This window comes from Sus scrofa, chromosome 1 (assembly GCF_054392235.1).
Source record: "Sus scrofa isolate SSC_HxYL_T2T_F1_AM1 chromosome 1, Sscrofa_HxYL_maternal_Yorkshire_Landrace_v2.0, whole genome shotgun sequence".
Classification (NCBI taxonomy): Eukaryota; Metazoa; Chordata; class Mammalia; order Artiodactyla; family Suidae; genus Sus; species Sus scrofa.
Genome location: NC_139383.1, coordinates 219960427 through 219981954, shown reverse-complemented (window position 1 = coordinate 219981954; position 21528 = coordinate 219960427). Strand labels below are relative to the sequence as shown.

General features: G+C 40.1%; 1 protein-coding gene across 50 annotated transcripts in view; it reads right to left on the bottom strand.

The window, feature by feature from the left end:
* MPDZ (multiple PDZ domain crumbs cell polarity complex component) overlaps window positions 1-21528 on the bottom strand; it is a 434463-nt gene that overhangs the window by 150133 nt on the left and 262802 nt on the right. For 33 of the 50 annotated variants that reach the window (XR_014821625.1, XR_014821623.1, XR_014821628.1 and 30 more), the window contains exon 1: window positions 17573-17843. The exons of 5 other annotated variants lie outside the window; for them this stretch is intronic. The gene's annotated coding sequence lies outside the window, so the exon portion shown is untranslated. Of the gene's footprint in view, window positions 1-17493; window positions 17844-21528 lie in introns of those variants that run through there. 12 more of the 50 variants (XR_014821629.1, XM_021063710.2, XM_084985638.1 and 9 more) reach the window with 1 other exon arrangement.

The following is a 21528-nucleotide window of genomic DNA, read 5'->3' as shown; positions in this document are numbered from 1 at the left end:
CATTAGTAGTTGCTATCAGAAAGATAATTTCTTCAGACTAGATTATCTAGCTCCAACAAAATGAAAGGAAATATCATGAAAAGATTTCTTCAAAAATTAGTAAATCATAAGGAATTTGCCTTTGTACCATTAAAAACAAAGCTTTTTACTCTACTCCTAGTTTTCCTAAATTGTATTAGAGAAGAGCCTTAGATGCAGATCCTATGGCCCCAGATTAGCCACTTCCATGTGGAGGAGTGAGGATCAGGGCAGGAAGTAATGAATGACTACAGCTGTTCAATTTCTGCAAACAAAAATTCCCACCTTTGGAAATGATAGGGGAACCCAAGAGGGCATATAAATATAAATCTGTTTCAGTTAAATGAAAACTTCAAATGATGATTCAACATAATGAACAGTCATACATCTAAACTAATACAACACCATGGACAAGCATCTTATTAATCCACAATTACACAGAGATAAACACAAATCAAAATCATTACTTTGACAAAGAATCCACATACTCTAAACAAATTTTGGTGAAAATAATATAATCCCATTCCTTTTCCTAGGAATTTCTTAATACGGAGGGGAAAAAATCCCTACTGAGAACAAAAATAACTATAATATAAATACTAGGATATTTTACTACTTATAGATATACTTACACAGCAATGCATTTATACTATCAAACATGCTCATTAACTTTATTTTGGTTTTGAAGCCTACTTCCTTTTATTTTTTGGATTCTTGGACTAAAATGATGGGTTTGATGTCATTTCAAAATGTATAATGCATTCTATCCTTAACCTCAGATTCCCTAAAAGTACAAAGATACTAACTTTATAAAGGCATTTTTCCAGATTCATATCCACTTGCAGATGACACATTTAAATTTTATTTTGTAATGCTTTTGAGTCAAGCCCCCTTACTGCTCACATTCAATGATGAAGTCAATGTTATGGTTGAAAGGAGCTTCAAAAAACATGTAGGTCACAGCCAAGCTCAAGTCTACTGTGGTTTAGGTCTGTAACAAATCAGTGATCTACCTGGAACTTGAACCTTAGGCTGCTGTATTCCACAACTATTTGAAAGGCTGAACATTTGTAAAATATATTAGACAAATCAATTATGTTTCCATTCCACTATATCACATTTAAAGCCTTCCTTCTCCATCACCATCCACATTTCTTTTAAAAGAACAACCAAACCCACACACACACAAACACATACACACACTACTAGAGAAGTAGAGATTCTAGTACTTTCTCTCTGGGCACCCATTTTAATATATTTTCCACCCATAATGTTCCTACTACATCCCTACAGAAAAGGTACCCTCCCCAAAATAAACTCATATCATATTTGACTTTGAAAAAAGGTTTAGATGCTTCTGAGAATGAAGATTTAGTTTCTCTTGCTTCCTAGCCCCAGCTGAACATAGAAGAATTTATGTTGTTGGGCAGTTTGCCCCTGTTTGCTACCACATTTTCAGTGTCAAGAGCCAAGATGCAACAGGCTAGGCATGTTTCTTGGACAGATCAGGCAGAGGGATTCCTCCAAGGGCTACCCTAGCAGGCAAACAACAATGGGTTGACATGAAGCTCCAGAGGCAGCTATCTGCTTGCAAAGCCTGACTCCAGTCTCATCTTCTTGGGGGAAACCAAAAATGTGCAAAAGGATTAACTCTGTGCCACAGAATTCTCAGGTGTCATTCCTACAGTTGGCAACTAATTCCCCAGAGGAATTACTTGAGGCCCCTGCCTCTTGCCCTTTTGTCTGCCTGGAATGAGGCAATTCTCCAGGGGCCTGGGCGTACAGTGTCCTTAGTGCTTAGAAAAAGCGTGACTACTCAAAGTGTCCCCATGGGACCCTGAAACAAAGTGGGCAGCTGCTCTCTATGAGGACTGATCAACTGCAGGAGGAGGTGACAGATCTCTTCTCTTTCCCTGCCACCCTCTCAATGATGATGAGTTCTTGAGGTCTCAATGATGGTAGTGGACAGAACAAAAACAATACATGGCTTTGTCAGTTGTGACTCAATCATTCCTTAGGGTAAAACCTTAAAGAACAGTGAAGAGAGACAACCTTTCCAAAACAGACAAAACTGTGGAATGAAGAGAAGGAAGGTGACCAGAATATTACCTCCATGCTGCTTCAATGAACCCCCCCAACTCAACTAGCTCAAGTTCATGCTCTTCACCAAAGGTCATTTCTATGGTTTTTCCTTATAACTTTTAAAATCAATAACTCTATTTCCACCATTTCCAAAATGTTTCTCCCGTTCTGGAATCTTTTCTACAAAAATTATGAAGTGTCGTCTATCATATCGCCTACTTAGCTATCACTGAGCTCTAAATACTACCCATAATTAGATATTTTTATCTTTCCCCATCAATCATGGTCTCCTAAATTCCATTTGTGGCTTTCATGATTTCCCTTTGCTGAATTCAGATAGGAATGAAGCAAAAGTTTACAAACTTTACTCAGAAAAGGGCAGCCTCAAATGTCTAACAGGAAATCCTCTGGGAAGCAAACAGCATATTGCAGTGATATTTAATGTGGCTATTCTTCTTTCTTGGACTTTGCCTGCGGTGACTTGAGGTCTACAACCCTGTTGGTTTAGTTGCAATTCTTTGCACAGAGAAGGACCACACATGTCTAAGAAGGGCTCATGAAAGATCATGCTCTCCTGCTGTGAGCCTGTTCTTGGCAGTACCTTTTTTTTGGAGCAATTGAGAACCCTTATATTTAGCTGGCAGAAGAAATCAGTGCACTTTTTTTTGCAATTATTACCACTTAGTAGTTTCAAGTATCTTATTTGAAGACATCAGATAATTTTGTGAGCTTTTCTCTTTCCAAAACAACTTGCTAACACCATGTTTTACAGATATGGAAACTGAAGGTCAAAGAGATTACTAACTTCCCCAAGGTCACGTATCTCAGATGTTTTATTAAACAATTATATTTCTAAAGCCATTATGATGTGGATGTACTGAAAAGTAGCTAACAAAACATCAACAATTATCTAAAAGTTTCAGCCAAAAGTAGTGTAGTAGTCTTAATTCAGCTACAAATGGACTTAGAGGAAGAGAAGAAGGAAGAAATAACAGGCTTAAAAATCTTACTCCTGCAGTTCCCACCATGGCAGTGAGTTAAGAATCTGACTACAGTGGCTCAGTTCACTGTGGAGACACAGGTTTGATCCCCGGCCTGGCACAGTGGGATCCCTGCAGCAGCTGTGGTGAAGGTTGCAGCTGCAGCTCAGATTCAATCCCTGGCCCAGGAATTTTCATTTGCTGTGGGCACAGCCAAAAAAAAAAAATCTTCCTCCATCAGATTGGGTATCTATCCTAATTAAACTCCCTAAAAAATAAACTTTAATTTTCCTTGTAATTTTTGCGATTTAAAAAAGGCGGAGGGTGGGGGAGGAATTTCCGTTGTGGCGCATCGGAAAGGAATCCGACTAGGAACCACGAGGTTGCGGTTTTGATCCTGACCTCGTTCAGTGGGTTAAGGATCCAGTGTTGCCACAAGTTGTGGTATAAGTCACAGACTCAGCTAGGATCTGACATTGTTGTGGCTGTGGCATAGGCTGGAGGCTGTAGCTCCAACTAGACCCCCAGCCTGGGAACCTCCACATGCCGCGGGTGCAGCCCTAAAAAAGCAGGGGGAAAAAAAAAAAAAAGGCAACTTTTCTCCTCAGGTACAAATTCACAACCAAATTATTTTCTTCAGGAGGCAAAGGTTTCCAAATATATATTCACCCAGTGACTATCTAAAATGCAGGCTTGGTTGTAATCCACAAACTAAACCAAATATTTCACCATTTAGGGGTTTTAAGAAATACTATTTAATAACAACTAACAATAAAAGTGCATATAAGAAATGGCTGCTATTCCATCTACCATAACAGTAACTCTTCCAGAGAATAAAAGTCTCCACAAGTGAGTTTTTAGACAATGAACCAATATTATATTAACTGTTTGAAATGAAATCATTTATGAAGTAGCTTTCTATATCTGTATTCTCTTTTTCAATTTTTTAAAATTTTATTGAAGTATAGTTGATTTACAATGTTGTGTCAACTGCTGTACAAAGTGATTCAGTTATACATATACATACATTCAATTTTTTTCTGATTCTTTTCCCATATATGTTATCACAGAATACCCCTGTCTTCTCAGTGTATATATGCTTCAAAAACATGTATTTTCCTTTAATCCTACAAACAGCTACGTATGAGATACACTCATTTTCAATTAAGAGAATTGAGGCTCAGAAAGATGAAAGTGTTTTCACCTATATTCATGAAGCTTATAAGTAATAGAGCTAACATTAAAAACCAATCCATAGACTTGTGGTTGCCAAGGGGGAGGGAGAGGGAGGGGGTGGTTGGGGAGCTTGGGGTTAATAGATGCAAACTATTGCCTTTGGAATGGATTAGCAATGAGATCCTGCTGTATAGCACTGGGAACTATGTCTAGTCACTTATGATGGAGCATGATAATGTGCAAAAACAGAACATGTACATGTATGTGTAACTGGGTCACTATGCTATACAGTAGAAAAAAAAATTCTATTGGGGAAATAACTATTAAAAAAATTAAAAAAAAAAAAACAATCCAAGTCTGACTGACATCAACATCAAATCTGTCCTAGCAAATCATAGCTCTGTGCTCTAATAATAATACTACGGGGAAAAAAAAATATGTTATTCACCTTCAGATTAAGCAGCCTCAGGCTATAGAGGTCCCAGGCTGCTATAATAAAGTTCTCTTGAAAAAACACTACTATTTTACTAGTTGTGAGATCATAAAGTCACTCAACATCTCACAGCTGATGTTGTAAAGTGATCACTAACAATAACACAATGCAAAGTGCTTGGAAGTAAGAGGCATACAAAAGCTGCTGTGATCATTATTCTGTCTTCTACCAGTATCTGTTGTTTCCAATTTGCTTTGAGATTTATCAGATTTATTAAATCAGTAACTCCTTAACCCAAGGGAAAACTGATCATTTCTGAACTGGGACTTGCAAATTGTACCAACTGAGGTGCTACGCAGTAAATAAAGTATGTGGCTTTAGGTTTTCCACTGCTGTAATCTATGCATATTTTGGAACTATTGAGGATCCCCCAAATCTCCTCCTCTAAAATACTTCATAGAAGTAGAAATGAACCCAATAATTACAAATTCCAAAATTCAGCTTAGTCAAAGCAGTGACACTTAAAGGCATTAAGTTATCAATCAGAGAAGACAAAGAAAGGAAATAGGCTTGATGTCTGGCAAGACGCAGATAAACAAGCAGAGAAATGGAAGAAGAGATAATGAGATGAGGAAGGAGAAACAGAGAAAAGATAGAAAGCTGGAAGGCAGCAAGGCAATTTAGAAAGGCCTCAGAAAATTCCTCTGCATTCTCCAGGCTAATAGGAGGTGGGGCAGGGTGCTTGCTGACTGAGGTCACAGATACCCAAAAGAACTGAATCCTTTCTGGATAAAGTGAAATCTGATCTCTGAGGAAGAACTGCAGTTCTCTCTGCTTTCTCTAGATCAAGAAGCAAAATAGTAAGACTCATTACACTTGAGTCACTGGCCTTGTAACTCAGTTGTGTGAATCCCATAAGATAAAGTATATGAAAGTGCTTAGAAAATAGCAAATGTTATAAAAGCATTAGGCATATTATTATTATTTTAAAAATAGTATTAGCATCAGAATGGCTGATATTCCTTCCTAATTTTAAGAAAATCAACATGAAAAAATTATATATACACAGCACTATTTTAGCAAGTTTTAAATAAGCATTTACACAATTTCCTTAAACAAAAGGCATAGATAGATTAGCATGAAGATATTTGCACAGGATATTACCATTTCCATACAAATAAATATGTACTTTTATGTCTAATGTTGTATTCATAATTTTTTTAATTTAGAAAGCCATCTTAAATTCTATAAACTTTAAACATCCCCAAATCTGTACTATCTGCCTCTATCACTGAAGCATTATGGCAAAGCAAAATAAAGACAAGCACCTAGCTTCTGAGCACTCAGTGTACTAGAAAAGAGTAGTTTTACTGAAACAAGATATGCTAAATTCTTACAAAGGAATCTAAGGCTGTTAGAATGAGTCAGAAAAAAACTGGAGATGTGACATACCAATTGTTCTAAAAGACATGCAATTTAGGAGAATATGAGAGACAGCCTGGAGCAGAAAAGGCATCTCTTTTCAGGGGAAGGACATCTGCTAAGGCAATGAAACCAGAGAATTGAATGACAATGGGTCTATATAGTACTGTGCCACCACACACTAGACAGGAGGGAGGAAATCAATGTTTCATGGCTTCCTTGGCACTTTGCCCTTCAAGGGGGTAGCAGAACAATTTAGATACATGGGCGGGGGGGGGGGGGGTCGCCTGAAAAAACAATTCTGACAATAGCCTAAATAATTAACCAAAAATAGAGAAGAAAAATAATAGTATAACCAGATGTTAGGCTGTTAAAAAAAAAAAGTCATAAAGTAATGTGAGCCAAGATTAATGCAGTGGCAAGAAAAAAAGAGTGGATACAAATTCATTCATTAAAGGGAATTAGAAGACTCGGTGACCACTAGATGTGTGCTGGGAGCAGGTGGAATGAGTGAGTAACAACTAGAGAGACTTACTCTCAATGTTTCTAATCTGGGAAACTAGAAATACTGGGACATCATTAAACAGCAGCAAGAGAAATGTCTCCTGTTTTTAGAAGAAGGGGTGGGGAGTGGGGAGGTATTCCTTTTGGACATGATGAGCTGAAATGTCTCTAGAAAATTGGAATATTACAAATTAAGTTCCATGAGGGTAGGAATATTTGTTGTTGTTTTTAATTACTGTCAGTTCCTTTTTCTCACAAGGCTTTATCACCAGTGGCTGACCCAAAGTGGGCACTAAATAAGTACTTGTTAAAAAAAATGGATCAACTACCTATGTGAATCTAGGGAGAAATAAATCTGGAGATATAGAAGCAGGGCATCACTGACCTGGAGGTGTCACTGAAGATAAAAAGAGATTTTAATCATGAGAGAAGAAAGGAGGTAGAAATTAACAAGAGGGGAGAACTTAAGTTGGAACCCAGGGGAGCTTGAACATCTGAAAATAGAATATAATGCATAAGAATTATTTTAGGGGAAAAAAACAATTGGAAATAAAGGCTCTTCATGCTTGATCACTCAAATAGGTACCATACTCATAAAACTCCCATTATGGCTATCACACTAGGCTAAGTTACTATTTATTTAGCTGAAATAACTAAGGCTTATCTGACATCATTTTGGTTCCTATACCAAAGGGAAAACAAATTACTTATGGACAATAAAATTAATTAGGTCAAATTAAATATAGGAGAAGATTAAAATGTCTTAAATAGACATCGATCACCTGTAAGGAGAAATTTAAAATCCTAGTGGAATCAAAAATATTCCAGGAACTCAAAGATGAAATAATATCTACATATGAAGATAAATACATCAAAAAAAATAAATAAATAAAAAACATCCATGATCTCCTTTTATTTACCTCCATACTAAACTAAAACAAATTCACCCTTGGACCTTCCATTAACTGATTAGGTATATACTCAAGAAGAAATTAGAGTTTGTCCATAATAATAAAAGCAGTGCTTATCATCAACTGTACTAAAGACTCACTAGAGAGGACACTGTACCCTTCTGACAGCAAAGAGATGTCATTATCTAAATCATCAGGCAGTAGTAGTCTACAATGCAGAGAATTCACTGAGGAAAGGCAGCCAAAGAGATGACAATTTACATCTTGCTGGGAAAATTCCAAGTTGTTCAGATACGGGAAAATTACATAAAGAAATCTACATTAATATGAACCTACTCAAACGCAAGCCTTAGCCGTATAAAGTAAATAAGCATGGACTGATTCAATCCCCTAACTACTAATTCAGAGATAACTGTAAAAGACTATACTATTTAGTTACCTTATGTAATCCCATACATAGGACTCACCAGGGCCATCCTGACAACTTGGTATTTTCTCTCCTAAAACAATTTAAAAGATCTTATTCTCTTTCAATAAACATGACTATTTGTTCTTAATTAACTCATCTACTATTTAACTACATTCATTAACTATATTTTATCATGGTACTCAAAGGACTGTTAAAATTAAGATTATAAACCAACCTTTACTTCTGTAATAATCCAGAGAGCACATCTGCTTTAAATGGCTTTGCTTTGGGTTTTGTGTTTGTTTAGCCACTTAAAAACCATGTGATCAGAAAGTATAGACAAACATATAAACATTAAAAATGACCTGAAAATGCCGAAGGATCCCAGAGAGAATAACATGTTTTCACAACATAATGACCATCCCCTTTTGAATTCTTGGTATGTCTGATGATCTTATGTGTAACATACACTGAATGGCAATTATTTGGACAATTCAGGCACTGAATTACTTTAGTTATCCAATTCACTATATGACAATCACATAAATCTGTCACAAGAACTGACTGATAAATCTATCAAAAATTTTAAGAACTACACAAAACAAGCACGTGGGTAAGAAGAATTAGGCAAGCAGTCTAGAAATAAAGTTCGAGCTCAACACTGAAACTGACTGCATAAGGTAGTATACAAAAGTTTGTGGGAAAGTTTCAACACATCTGACCTTTTTTTTTACTTAATCACCTGATATCTTTAAAGATTAGGAAACTTTAGAACTTTATTTTACAATTACTGGGTGTTTTTAAAAAATATTATTTACATATTTTGAAACTTCAAGTAACATTAAATAAAGATATTTAAATTTTATGTTGATCCAAAAGGGGCATGGATTTAAGACTTAATAAAACTAACAAATATAGAAAACTGACACATAGTTGAAACCAAAACAGGTACACTGCAAGACAACGGACAAAGTATAAAGGAATTCTATACTCTAAAAACTCTGAGGTGCATAGTCATACAATGAACTAGTACTCAGCAATAAATAATAATAAACCATATAAACAATATGGATGAATCCTAAAACAGTGAAAGAGTCAGACAAAAAAAACCATATTGGAGTTCCCGTAATAGCTCAGGGGAAATGAATCTAACCAGTAACCATGAGGACACAGGTTCGATCCCTGGCCTCACTCAGTGGTTTAAGGATCCAGCATTGCTATGGCTGTGGTGTAGGTCCGTGGCTGCAACAGTTCCAATTCAACCCCTAGCCTGGGAACCTCCATATGCCTTGGGTACAGCCCTAAAAAGACAAAAAAAAAAAAGAAAAGAACATACTGTATGATTTCCTTTATTCAAAGCTCTAGAGAATGCAAAGTAACCTACAGTGACAGAAAGCAGATCAGTGGTTACTTGGATGAGTAAGAGGCAGGAAAGGATTACCAAGGAGCATGATGAAAATCCAGCGGTGGTGGGGGGTGTGGAATGGATATGTTCACTATCTTAACTGTGAAGATGGTTGCACAGGGGCCAAAATTCAACAATTTGTACACTTCAATATGTGCAGTTTATCTCTTGAAAACTATAAATCAGATCTCAATAAATACTTAAAAACAAGCCCTCAGCCCTCCTTGAGAAAAGGGTGGAGCCTAAATGTTCTGAATTTAATGCCCAAGAGGTGTTCACTAATTTTAAGAGAGCTGCCTAGGGAGCAATAATCTAGGCCCAGGGGCTGTGTATGTGTGTGTATGTATGTATCTTCTATATGCATGTATGTATTATGCAGATTTTATACTAAGAGGCATTCTGGTGCTTCTCTTTTCTAAAGGGGGAACAGGATGGCTACATTCACTACCACCAGGAAAACCATGAATGTGGTGCAAAGGAGGGGGAGGGTGTCAGGCAAAACACCACTGAATCCTACACTTGAGGCCCCTCCAGCGCTAGAGCTGCAAATAAAAGTTGCCTAGAGGCATGTTTGATTTATTTAAAATACCCTTGGAAGACTGGGGGAGAGAAAAGGGGAGTACATGGTCTAAATCTTTTTTTAACTTTAACCAGAATGCCTTAAACAAACAGGAACTGTTATGGAGGCCCAGAAACATATACAAGGAGTTGGACATATAAATTAGATAGAATCTTTTAAATTGCAGATAATCTTTAATGTTTATGGTTCTATCATCACAGTTTTGTTAGTTTAGCGACATCTTCTGAATAGAGGATAACAGCATTTTCAGCAGCCAGCTCCCTGAAGCATGGGATGCTAGGGACCACCTAATTACATAATATAAAATTACTCCAAAATTAACTATAGGTCTATGGAACATTTAATTTTAAGCCAAGATCAAGATATAAAAAGGCATTCTTGGAGAAGTTTCCATTGAGGCACAGTGGAAACGAATCTGACTATTATCCATGAGGACATGGGTTTGACCCTGGCCTCACTCAGTGGGCTAAGGATCCACTGTTGCTGGGAGCAGTGGTGTAGGTCACAGACGTGGCTAGGATCCTGCATTGCTCTGGCTGTGGCATAGGCCAGCGGCTATAGCTCCTATTCAGCCCCCTAGCCTGGGAATTTCCATATGCCATGGGTGCAGCCCTAAAAAGCAACAAATTAAAAACTAAAAACGCATTCTTGGAGTTATCAGAGTGGTGCAGGGGATTAAGAACATGACTGTAGCAACTGGGGCCCCTGGCGCAGTGGATTAAAGGATCGGGTGTAGGTTGCAGGCCCAACTAGAATTCAATTCCTGGTCCTGGAAACTTCATATGCTGCAGGTGAAGCCATAAAAAAATAAAAATAAAAAATTCATTCTCCACTGGTTTCCTGTGTGCCACATAGTAGTTAGCCATATAGTACCCATTGAAAGAATCAAGAGACATTAGCTCAAACAGACCCTATTCATGTTAATTCACGTTATGGATGTTTAATAATCTCAAATCATATTATCCTCACTGAGAAAATGGGCAGTTAGTTAAAACTACTGATCAACTGCTCTGTCTGTTCATTTGTATATCAAAGTAAGTTAAGCATCCTAATTGCACACGGTATGTGTTTTCTTTGTGAAGGCAACAGTACCTCGGTGATAGAACTACAGATAAGCTGCCTGCTTCTTTGCACTGGTCTATGTCGTCCATGTTTTTTTAAACATGCTTTTTTATTATCAAAAAAGTTACTAAAAGAATTATCTTATGCATTTTACTAAAACTATAGTTTTAAAACATAAGCATTAGAGTAAATGAAAAGTATCCTAAAACATATTCATACTATCAACACTGAATCATCAACACAACCTAAATAGTTTACTCCTTACTTTTCTGTTTTGTATTGTTTTGTTTTGGTAGCTGATGTTTCCATTTTTTCCTTTCTTACAAATGTTTTCTTTTTCACTTTCCCCATCCTATGTTTATTTATAGCACCTGATATCTGGAGATAGAGTGGTTTACAAGAAAATAACAATGAATGTTGATTTTGCAGTTGTAAATAAAACTAAAAGGAGGATAAAGATAAGAATTCCCTAGACCAAACGAATTTAACCACCACAGGCAAGGACAAAAAAAGCAAGAATTTAAGCCTTCTTTTACCTTTTCTTTTTCTCCTTAGCTCAGCTGGCCAAATTTGGAAGAAATGCTTTACCATTTCTCTAACAAATACAATTTCAACACTTCAAAAAGTATTTGCTATTTTATGATATAGGATATAAACTATTTTTTAATTACATTTTTCCAAAAAGGTAAAGAAATTCCTAGGGAAAGAAGACCATGCCAACTATTTGCCCTCAAAACACGCACAAGATATACATACAGTTTTTAGGTCAATGGAATTTAAATAATACATGATACTGTCTAAATCAAATTCCAAAACCATCATGAGATGTTTTAATACTAATATTTCCTCTTCGCTGAACTGAAGGTTTTAATCATTTTTGAGAAATAGTAGAGATATTTTAAGAAAACTGATGATTTTATGACACATTTAAAAAGAAAACTAATGCTGTGTCTATAAAAAGGAAGGGCCTCTTTCCCAGGTAACACCAGAAGAAAGAAAACAAATGGTCTTAGACCAAAGGTTAAATAGCTTATTCCTCACACAGCAGTCTCTCTCTCTCTTTCCAAACATCAAATTACTACAATAATGCTCAGTTACACCTTCTAAAGGACCAACCTCCCTAACCCTGAACAAGAACCTACCCCAATTTTTCAAGGTCACTAGTTTACAATCCATAGTCTGTAAGAGTCTGAGAGGCTCTGTAAGAATTTGTTATGGACTGAATCCTGTCTCCCTCAAAAGTTCTTATGTTGAAGTCCTAACCGCCCCCCCGCCCGGTACCTCAGAATGTGAGCATATTTGGAGACAAGGTCTTTAAAGAGGGAATTAAGGTCAAACGGGGTCATTAGGGTGGTCCCTTATCCAATAGTGTCCTCTAGGACACAGACATACACAGAGGGAAGACTGCATGAAGACACAGGCAGAAGACAGTCACCTACAAGGTGCCAGCATGCAACCCTTTGGTGATGTCTAATTTCTTTAATCCCTCTAACGTTTAAAACCTTTTATTCTTTCCTCTGTGTGTTTATTTTCCCAACTAAGACAGTAAGATTCTGGAAGAGTATATTTATTTTGTGCTCTACCCAGGGCTTAACCCAATATAACAATCTATTACTATCTACTAAATGAAGCCCTCAAACCTTCCTGCGAAGTGTTTCACAGGAAAGAGATGTCATCCGCTTCCTCTACCTAGAAATAGTCCTTCACCTCCTTATTCTTATTCACCCACATGGAACCCCACTATAATTATTTAATCATAGTATAACAACTTTACCATGCTAAACATCATTTCCCAACTGTACTTATATTGATATTCTTTTATGCAGGAAACCAGTTTACAAACAAAAAAATAATACCTTTCTTGTAATAAATATGGGGTTGGTCATGTATGTAACAAAGTAAAAACATCAAATCAATTTCTACTTTAGCCCAAATGTGTTTTAAAAGTACATGTAACTGTTTGGGAAATATAACTGGTGACATATCATAGTTCATATGCACCGTCAGCTGTCCTGAACTCCATGGAAAGTTGTTTGCCTTTACTCTGACTTATGAAATCTTTGGCTGGCAGATGTGGCCTTTGCTCTAGCATATATGGGGACATCTCCAGTCCAATATATTATTTTTGCCTGAAGATATTTTGTGAAGAGTACTGAGAGCTTTGTGCATATTATAAATATATAAAATGGCACCAAACTGCAACTCAACCTGAGTCAAGACTGGGATGTCAGACTTGGGATGTACATAATCTGGAGAAAATAATCTGTTCTTAACTCAGGACACTTATCTTCCAAGCAATTCACTGTCACTCCCTAGCTTCTAAATCTCTTAATCTTTACTCTAGACAATGGGTCCACTTCTGGCAAAGCAGAGCCTCTCTACCACATCAGCTAAAGGCTAAAAGCCTGAATCAACGCAAAATTACATTTCAAGGATTTCCATGAAAGTCTCTGAACACTACACCCTGCCTAAACTCTGGGGACAGCCTCTACTCCCTCACTAAATATGGTCCCTGATTTTTTTTTTTTTTTTTGACCATGCACCCATGGCATGTGAAAGTTTCCAGGCCTGAACCCACACCACAGCAGCAACTCAAATGTGACCGACATCTCTTCCTCCCTGCAACAACAGTCAGGAGCTCAGGGGATAAAATGAAGGGGTGTATCAAAGGAAAAAAGAAAATCAGAAACAAAAGAGAGCAGAAGAAATACTGAAAGGAGCCAAGGAAAGGAAGAGAACACAGGAAGTATGGTACACATATGAGCTATCTAGCAGTAATATGTTGAGATAAACTTGTTTTTTTTTTTTTTTTTCCTTGTCTTTTTGTCTTTTGTTGTTGTTGTTGTTGCTATTTCTTGGGCCGCTCCTGCGGCATATGGAGGTTCCCAGGCTATGGGTTGAATCGGAGCTGTAGCCACCGGCCTACGCCAGAGCCACAGCAACGCGGGATCCAAGCCGCGTCTGCAACCTACACCACAGCTCAGGGCAACGCCGGATCGTTAACCCACTGAGCAAGGGCAGGGACCGAACCTGCAACCTCATGGTTCCTAGTCGGATTCGTTAACCACTGCGCCACGGGAACTCCTGATTGATTTTTTTTTTTTGGTTTTCACAAATGAGGCAGGAATGAGAAGTGGTAAAGAGTCAAGAGGCCCACCAAATTACCTTTGCCTAAGTGACAACTTGCCTATGGAAAGTGATTAAAGAAATTTTTACATATTGAGATATGGGGGAGTCATTCTGGCTTATAAGGAGTTAAGCTGAATTTTATGCTAACTAAAATAGTCTATTTGTCTCCTATCAAACATACACTGTACATCCGCTTTAACTATTAAAGAAAAGGGCACACTGGAATGTCCACATTAAAGATAAAGATTAAATGCCCCTCTTCATGGGAAGCCAATGCTAGTCCTCCTTTAAAGGTAAGACTCTCTTCCCAGGTGCCAAGGCCATATTGCCTCACTGTGTATGTTCTTTTCTTTCTTTATTTATTTATTTATTTATTTATTTAATGTGAAAGAAATGTAACCTTCTCCAGAGCAGTTTCTCAGATAATCTGGGAAGTGGACTCAAATAAAAAACAAACTCTTGTTTATTTTTTTTATTTTATTTTCCAAGCTAATCTTTAGTTTGGCTCAAATAAAAAAATAAACTCTTATTTTTTTATTTTATTTTTGTCTTTTGTCTTTTTAGGGCCACACCCAGGGCATATAGAGGTTCCCAGGCCAGGGGTCAGATCAGAGCTGTAGTTGCCAGCCTTCACCACAGCCACAGGAACGCCAGATCTGAGCTGTGTCTGTGAACCACACCACAGCTCACGGCAATGCTGGATACTTAACCCACTGAGCAAGGCCAGGGATCAAACCTGTATCCTAGTGGATACTAGTCCAGTTCGTTAGCCAATAGGCCATGACGGGAACTCCCAAACTCTTGTTTATTGATTATTTTCATTGGAAAGGAACCTATGACATCCCCTAATCCCCACCTCTCTCTACCTAAATATAAATAAGCAAAACTATAATCCCCAAAGCTGCTCAGGTAACAGAGCATCTAGAAGTCACCAGAACTCTACAGAGCACCCTGAGATATGGCTATCTACTTTAAGCTTAAAATAACTAAATACATCATTTCTGCTAATCAGAAACCCCATTTTATCAGAGATACTAAAAATAAAAGCTATCACAGCTGTGGTGTACCTTGCGGCTGCAGCTCAAATTCAATCCCTGGCACAAGGACTTCCACATGCTGGAAGTGTAGCCATAAAAATTTTAAAAATAAAAACAAAAATGAAAGATACCAAAAGGTTAAGAAAACTTTCTGAGAATGAAACATGGAAATAAGAGAATCCAATACATTCACTTAATTTGTCTGCCTACTGGGGAATAGTCTTCCAGTTCATAGGACACCAGAAACAGGACCTAAAAGGCAATGCAGTTTAACAATACACCCATTACAAGAGGGTGTGTGTAACCAGTACTTTTGAAGTCTGTTCTTGACTAGCAAATTTTTTCTGTAGAGTAAGATAGCAAAATTTTCAGACTTTGAAAGCTAACCATCTCTATTTCAACTATGCAACGACTCAACTCTGCCACTGCTGCTGTGAAAGCAGCTACAAAAACTTAAGAATGAGTCACAGACAAGATGAATGAATGTGGCTGTGTTCCAATAAAACTTGATTTACGGGTAATGAAATATGATTTTCATGTAATTTTCACAGGTCATGAAATAGTAGTCTTTTGATTTTGTTTTTGAACCATTCAAAAATGTACAGAACCTCCCTGGCTGTTAAACCTTATCGGGAAAAAACAAGCTGCAGCAGACAGACTTGGCCTATGGCCCACAAGTTTACAGACCTCAGCTTTTAAAAACCCTACTGTGAACTCCACGGGGGGGGGGGGGGGGAAGGGGGGAGTGGAATACAGCCCAGTCTAGATAAATCATACCATTTGTAAACTACCCCATTAGCGAGGGGGGAAATCTGGGCATCTCAGACAAGATTATCCCCATCATCCTCTAAACTCTCTCAGCCCTTCCCTCAGGCAAGCGCACAGGTGCATCCATCTGGAGCTTTGCATTGTATTAGGATTCACGCCAAGGAACTTCAAGTTTTGCTGGGTTCTTAAATGCAATTGTGTACCTAAATTCAACAACAGACCAAAGGATATATGTTATACAAATTTCAATGATGCCACTCTTACAAAAAGTTCATTGTAGCCACCTATACCTAAATTCAACAAATAAACCTGAAACACCATCACCTTGTAAATTTTTTAGACTGGGTGTTGTTTATTCTGCAAAGGGTGACCCAAAAGAGAAATGTCTATAGAAACACAAAAGGGATATTTACACCACAGCTGTTGACCAAGCTGGATGACAAAGTCTAGCGGCTTTTCAGAGTATTCCGCTCTCCACATGAAAATGACATAAAGAGGTCTCTTTGTAGGCTGGTGAAGTCAAGGTCCTCTTATCTAAGGATATCTACGAAACACTAGCCGCCAACATATCCACTCCAAGGCACACCGCGCCCATACCCGGGTTCTGCCCCAGCAGATTAACCTCAGCAACCCAACCCCTGGAGATGGATGGGGCCGTTCGCCCCCGTCATTGCGAGGCAGCGGCCACCTCCCGCCCTCGCTCAGCCCCTCCTTCTCTATTCAGCAGTCCCAGCTTGAATTTCCACGAGATGTGCAGGAAAGAATAGCCCAGGCTTTGTGCCTCTGCAAAGAATGCAAGCAAAAATGTACACCATCACCAAGGCTGAAACACAGACGTACACGCAAGCACATGTCTTTGGAACAGCGCTTCCCAAAAACATTCGGCATCCCGGGGCTAATCGCAAACAAAGGCACCCCTTCGGCGAGCTCGGGGTGGGGGTAAGGGGGGGGGGCAGAGAATAAAGGGGGAAGCGAGAGGAAAATGCTCCCATCTACCCAGACAGAGGATGAAAGTGCACTGGCGCCAGGAATGGAGGGTGGGGGGCGGGTACCAGTAAGCTGAGTTCTGAGTACCCCTCTGCCGAGGCGAGAGACGCCAGTTTGGGGGCGCGTCTACCCACCCCTTGGCCACCCCACACTGCTGAGCGCCGCGAAACGACGGACCGGGAATCTGCCCCGGGCGCGGCCACCCCAGCGGAGAGCAACAGGCGCCCGCGCTCTGGAGCGCCAGGCCCGCGGACCAGGCCCGGAGTCCCCCCCCCCTTGGCACCCTTTCTATGTCCCTCCAGGCGAAGGAAAAGACTAAACTTTTCAACCTTTTAGAGTCGACAAGAGCAAAAGAAGGGGGGAGGGGTGACAGAAAGGACCAAGACAATCTAAGACCCGGCGAGTCGCAAAGGAAACTTCCAGACTCCATCCTTTTCAAGACCCAGAGGAGCTGCGGCTTCCCAGTAGCGGTGGGCCCTGCGGGGTGGGACAAGAACCCTGTTCGCGGGGCCCACACCCCACCCCCACCCCCACGCCCCACCCCCACCCCCACGCCCCACCCCCGCGCCGAACCCCTGAAGCCCGCGCACCTTCCTGGCCGGCGCGCGCGCGGGGCGCGGGGGCGCGCTTCGGCCTCCGGGCCCGGTCTCAGGCCCTGGCGCCGCTTACCCGGCTCGCGGCGGCCGCCCCCGGCGGGAACTCGAAAGGGGCAGAAGGCTGGGGAGCCGGGGTCGCCGAGGACTCGGAGAGCCTAGCCTCGCCCACGCTCGCTCTCTTCTGTCCTGAAGTAACGGCCCGGCCAGGAGCTTCGGGATAAACACGCACAGACGCTCCCGCACAACCGAGAAACTTAATCCCGCTCTGAAGCCAGCTGCCCGACACCAGCCTCGCGCTCCGCCGCGCCCCCTCCCCCTGCGCGCGCCGCACTTGCGCCGACCCCGGCTGCGGCGGAGGCGGCGCGGCGGGTTCCCGGGCTGCCGGGCTGCGTGACGCCTGCGGCCGGCGGGGCGCGGGCGCGCCTCGGCCAATCAGGGGGCGCGGCCCAGCCAGCCGGCCTTGGGGTTTAAACTAGCTCCGTGGGCTCTCCGCTGCGGACGTGGGAAGTGTACCCCGTGTGGTTGCTGGAAAAAAGCCCCGTTAAAGTCACTGTCAAATAAGCATTAATTTGGACAAGCCTGCCCCGTGCCATGTTGGGGATAGACTTACACTAAAAATTTATTCGTTGTTTATCTGAAATTCGGGTTTAACTGGGCAGTGGGCAGCCTGTATTTTCATTTGCAAACTCTGGCAGCTTGTGAGAACTGGTAGCCTCTATTTTTAGTTCTCGGAACTTATTTTTTGTGCGGACTGCTCTCTGGTAGCTTATTAAAATAGCCTGTGATGGTGATGAGAAACACCTTTATAAAATGCATAGGTGGTGCAGCTGTTCTCACTTTCTGAAAAGTTCACTTGTAGCGCATCAATATGCATTCTTAGAGAGATGATCTAACTAAACGACAAAAAGAAAGTGAAAGAAGGATTCAGAACTGCATGGTGCCAGGAGAAACATATTCATTTCTATTTTGTGCCATTTAAGATTGTCTTTCTGATAGCTTCAATTCCTGAGTCCCAGGAATCTTCTCTGTGGAAGAAAATTGCTCCCTTTGTCAAGTCTAATATTAAAGTATACAATAAGAATACTCAGAATCCCAACTTAAAATATTTCAAGAATTTATCTTAATATCCTGAATTTTTTTTTCCTTTGGCAGACCTGTAATTTTTTGTTTTGTCTTAGAAACGCAATTGTATTTCTACGGCATTCACCAAATGTTTAAGGAGGAGCATGGCTAATAAAATATACAAGGCTTCAGAGGGAAACTGGTTTGAGTTTTTAAACAGATATTTTCAGAAATCTGTGAAACAGAACATTTGCCTGCAAATGACCAGAAGTTAAGTAAAGTGAGCTCAGTGTCCTGGATGGAGAGAGTGTCCTTAGCCCAAGGACTCTTGTGCTTTTGTAAATAGTGTGATTTTTCCCACCGAAGAAATAAAAACACTTGACTAGATTTCTTCACGAGTCTATGGCTTTTCATTTCCTCTGGGTCTTCTGAAGATGAAAGTTAAGATAGGATAAAGGAAAACTCATTCCACCTTATCTTTTCATTTGTCTCTTCGACACAATCTCAATCTTGTGTACCCTTTCAATCAGCACCCTCAAGACTCTCCATCTTGAAAAAGAGAGAGAAAAGGAGAAAGAAAGAGGAGAGAAGAGAAAGATGGAAGAGAGGAAGAAAGGAAATACCTCTCCAGCCCATCTTCGCCCATATACCCACTTTCTCCCTTCTTCACAGTTAAGTGTCTTGAAATCAACCAACTGCACCTGGCTGCCTGCCCCCATCACACCACTGAACTGAATGGCTCTTGCTAGGGGTCACCAGTGACTACCCACTACCTGAATTCAGTGGATATGTTTCACTCCTCCTGTTCCTTGTTGCTTTAGATGCAGTCATAACTGCTACACACTCTCTTGCTGAAGTGTTCCCCTCCCCCTGAAAGTCCATGCAGTCACTCTCTGTTGGTTTTGCTCCTTCCTCTTAGTTAGGGGCAGATGTGTGAAAACTGAAGTTTGGCTTACAATTTGGGGCTTGGCTTTAAGAGAAGAAAAACAAAGATAGCATTCTTATGACAATTTTACAATAATATATACCTATGTAAACCCATTGCCCACTCTCCCTAGGCAAGAGAATTTTTGCCTTTATTAGCTGCAAAGTAGATCTGCCTCTGTCAGACCATTCTTTGATATCCTTTGCCAACTAATCTCTCCCTAATCTTTAAATGGAATTCTTCAAGACTCAGTGATGGGCCCTCTTTTCTTTTTTAACTCTGTCCCTCAGTAAGTTCATTCTCACCTTCAGCTTATCATTTATTGGTTAAGGATTCCTAAAATGTTGTTTTTAATCCAGACTTCTCCATCTGAGTGTTTGACTCCCCTGTATGCTTGTCTCAAACCTAGATTACCCCGAAGGGAACCAAGATATTTCTGCTCAGGCCTGGCTGCCTTTCCTAGTCGAGTGTTTCAGTGAATGGTACCCCCATGGACGTTACTCTGTGATTCCCACAAATTAGGATACCCCTCCTGAGATACATTCTCATCTATACTTTTGCTCCATAGTATTCATCCTACTTTGTAATTATATATCTAGTTTACATATTTAGTTATAGAAGCAATATTTCTCTTCCTCCTCAGACCATAAACTACTTGAGTAGGGCCAATGTCATCATTTCATCCTCAAGCCTAGCAAAATGTTTCATACCTAATTATTGCTCAGATGTCATGGGATGAATGAGTATATGAATGCAAGAATGAATGATTTGTCTATATAACTTCATGTTCTTGCCACAGAGTCATCCCAGGGCATCCCGTTTGGAGAAGATTCTCCTATTGCTTAGAAATTCCAAAGGATTCCTCCTCTTTGAATAGCAAAGCCCTCCCTTTTGTTCCTTCCCAAATCTGGTCATTCCCAAATGCAAGGGAAGTAAGTGCATGCAGTGCTAGTTGGTTGGAGAAGTATAGAAGGAGAATGATTCCATTACCAGGCACTGAAGTTTTTCTGAGGGTCTTGAAAGGTAAAATGGCTTTTATGTTTTTGAACCACAGGAAAAGAACCCATAACACTGAATTAGAGGCAAGCTTAACGAATTTAATACCTTGCTTTGTTCCAAACCTATAAATGAGAATCAAAAAAAGGATTGGTTTAAAAGACGTTATTGTTCTGGTCTCATTTAGCAAAGCAAACCATATGTGCACACCTTCAATGGTAAGACTCAGAGGTCGGAAAGACCCGTTGCTTTTGTTATCTCTTCCATCAAGTTATCCAGCACTCGGGATGATTCCATCCTGGAACATCTCCTTTTGAAGTAAACCCTTATCATTATGGCTCCATTCTCTTCTGCTTATTCTAACCCAGATGACCCAAGATTTTTAGAAGTAACAGGGAAGTATAGTATATTGCACTGATTTTTTTTTCTTAATGTTTTGTTTTCTTTTTTTTGTAGGGTTTTATGGCCATGCCTGCAGCATGCAGAAGTTCCAGGGCCAGGAGTCAGTCGTGCACCACAGCAGTGACCCAAGCCACTGCAGTGAAAATGCCGGATCCTTAACTTGCTGCACCACATGAGAACTCCAAAAAATGTTTTGTTTTTTTTTTTTTGTATGATGTAAAGTCTTATAGAGAAAGCCAAAGTATAAAGCAGATGAAGGAGTTCCTGTCATGGCTCAGTGGCTAATGAATCTGACTAGGAACCATGAGGTTGCGGGTTCAGTCCCTGGCCCTTGCTCAGTGGGTTAAGGATTCAGCCTTGCCATGAGCTGTGGTATAGGTTGCAGACGCGGCTCGGATCCCACGTTGCTGTGGCTCTGGGGTAGGCCGGTGGCTACAGCTCTGACTGGACCCCTAGCCTGGGAACCTCCATATGCCACAGGAGTGGCCCAAGAAAATGGCAAAAAGACAAAAAAAGAAAAAAAAAAGCAGATAAATTAGAGCTACTCTTCTCTATGAGGTGGGTCAAAACTCACTCCATTTGTATTGATTAATAATACTTTCTATTTCATGTGAGCACAGGCTCTGGTATCTGAAGATGAAGGA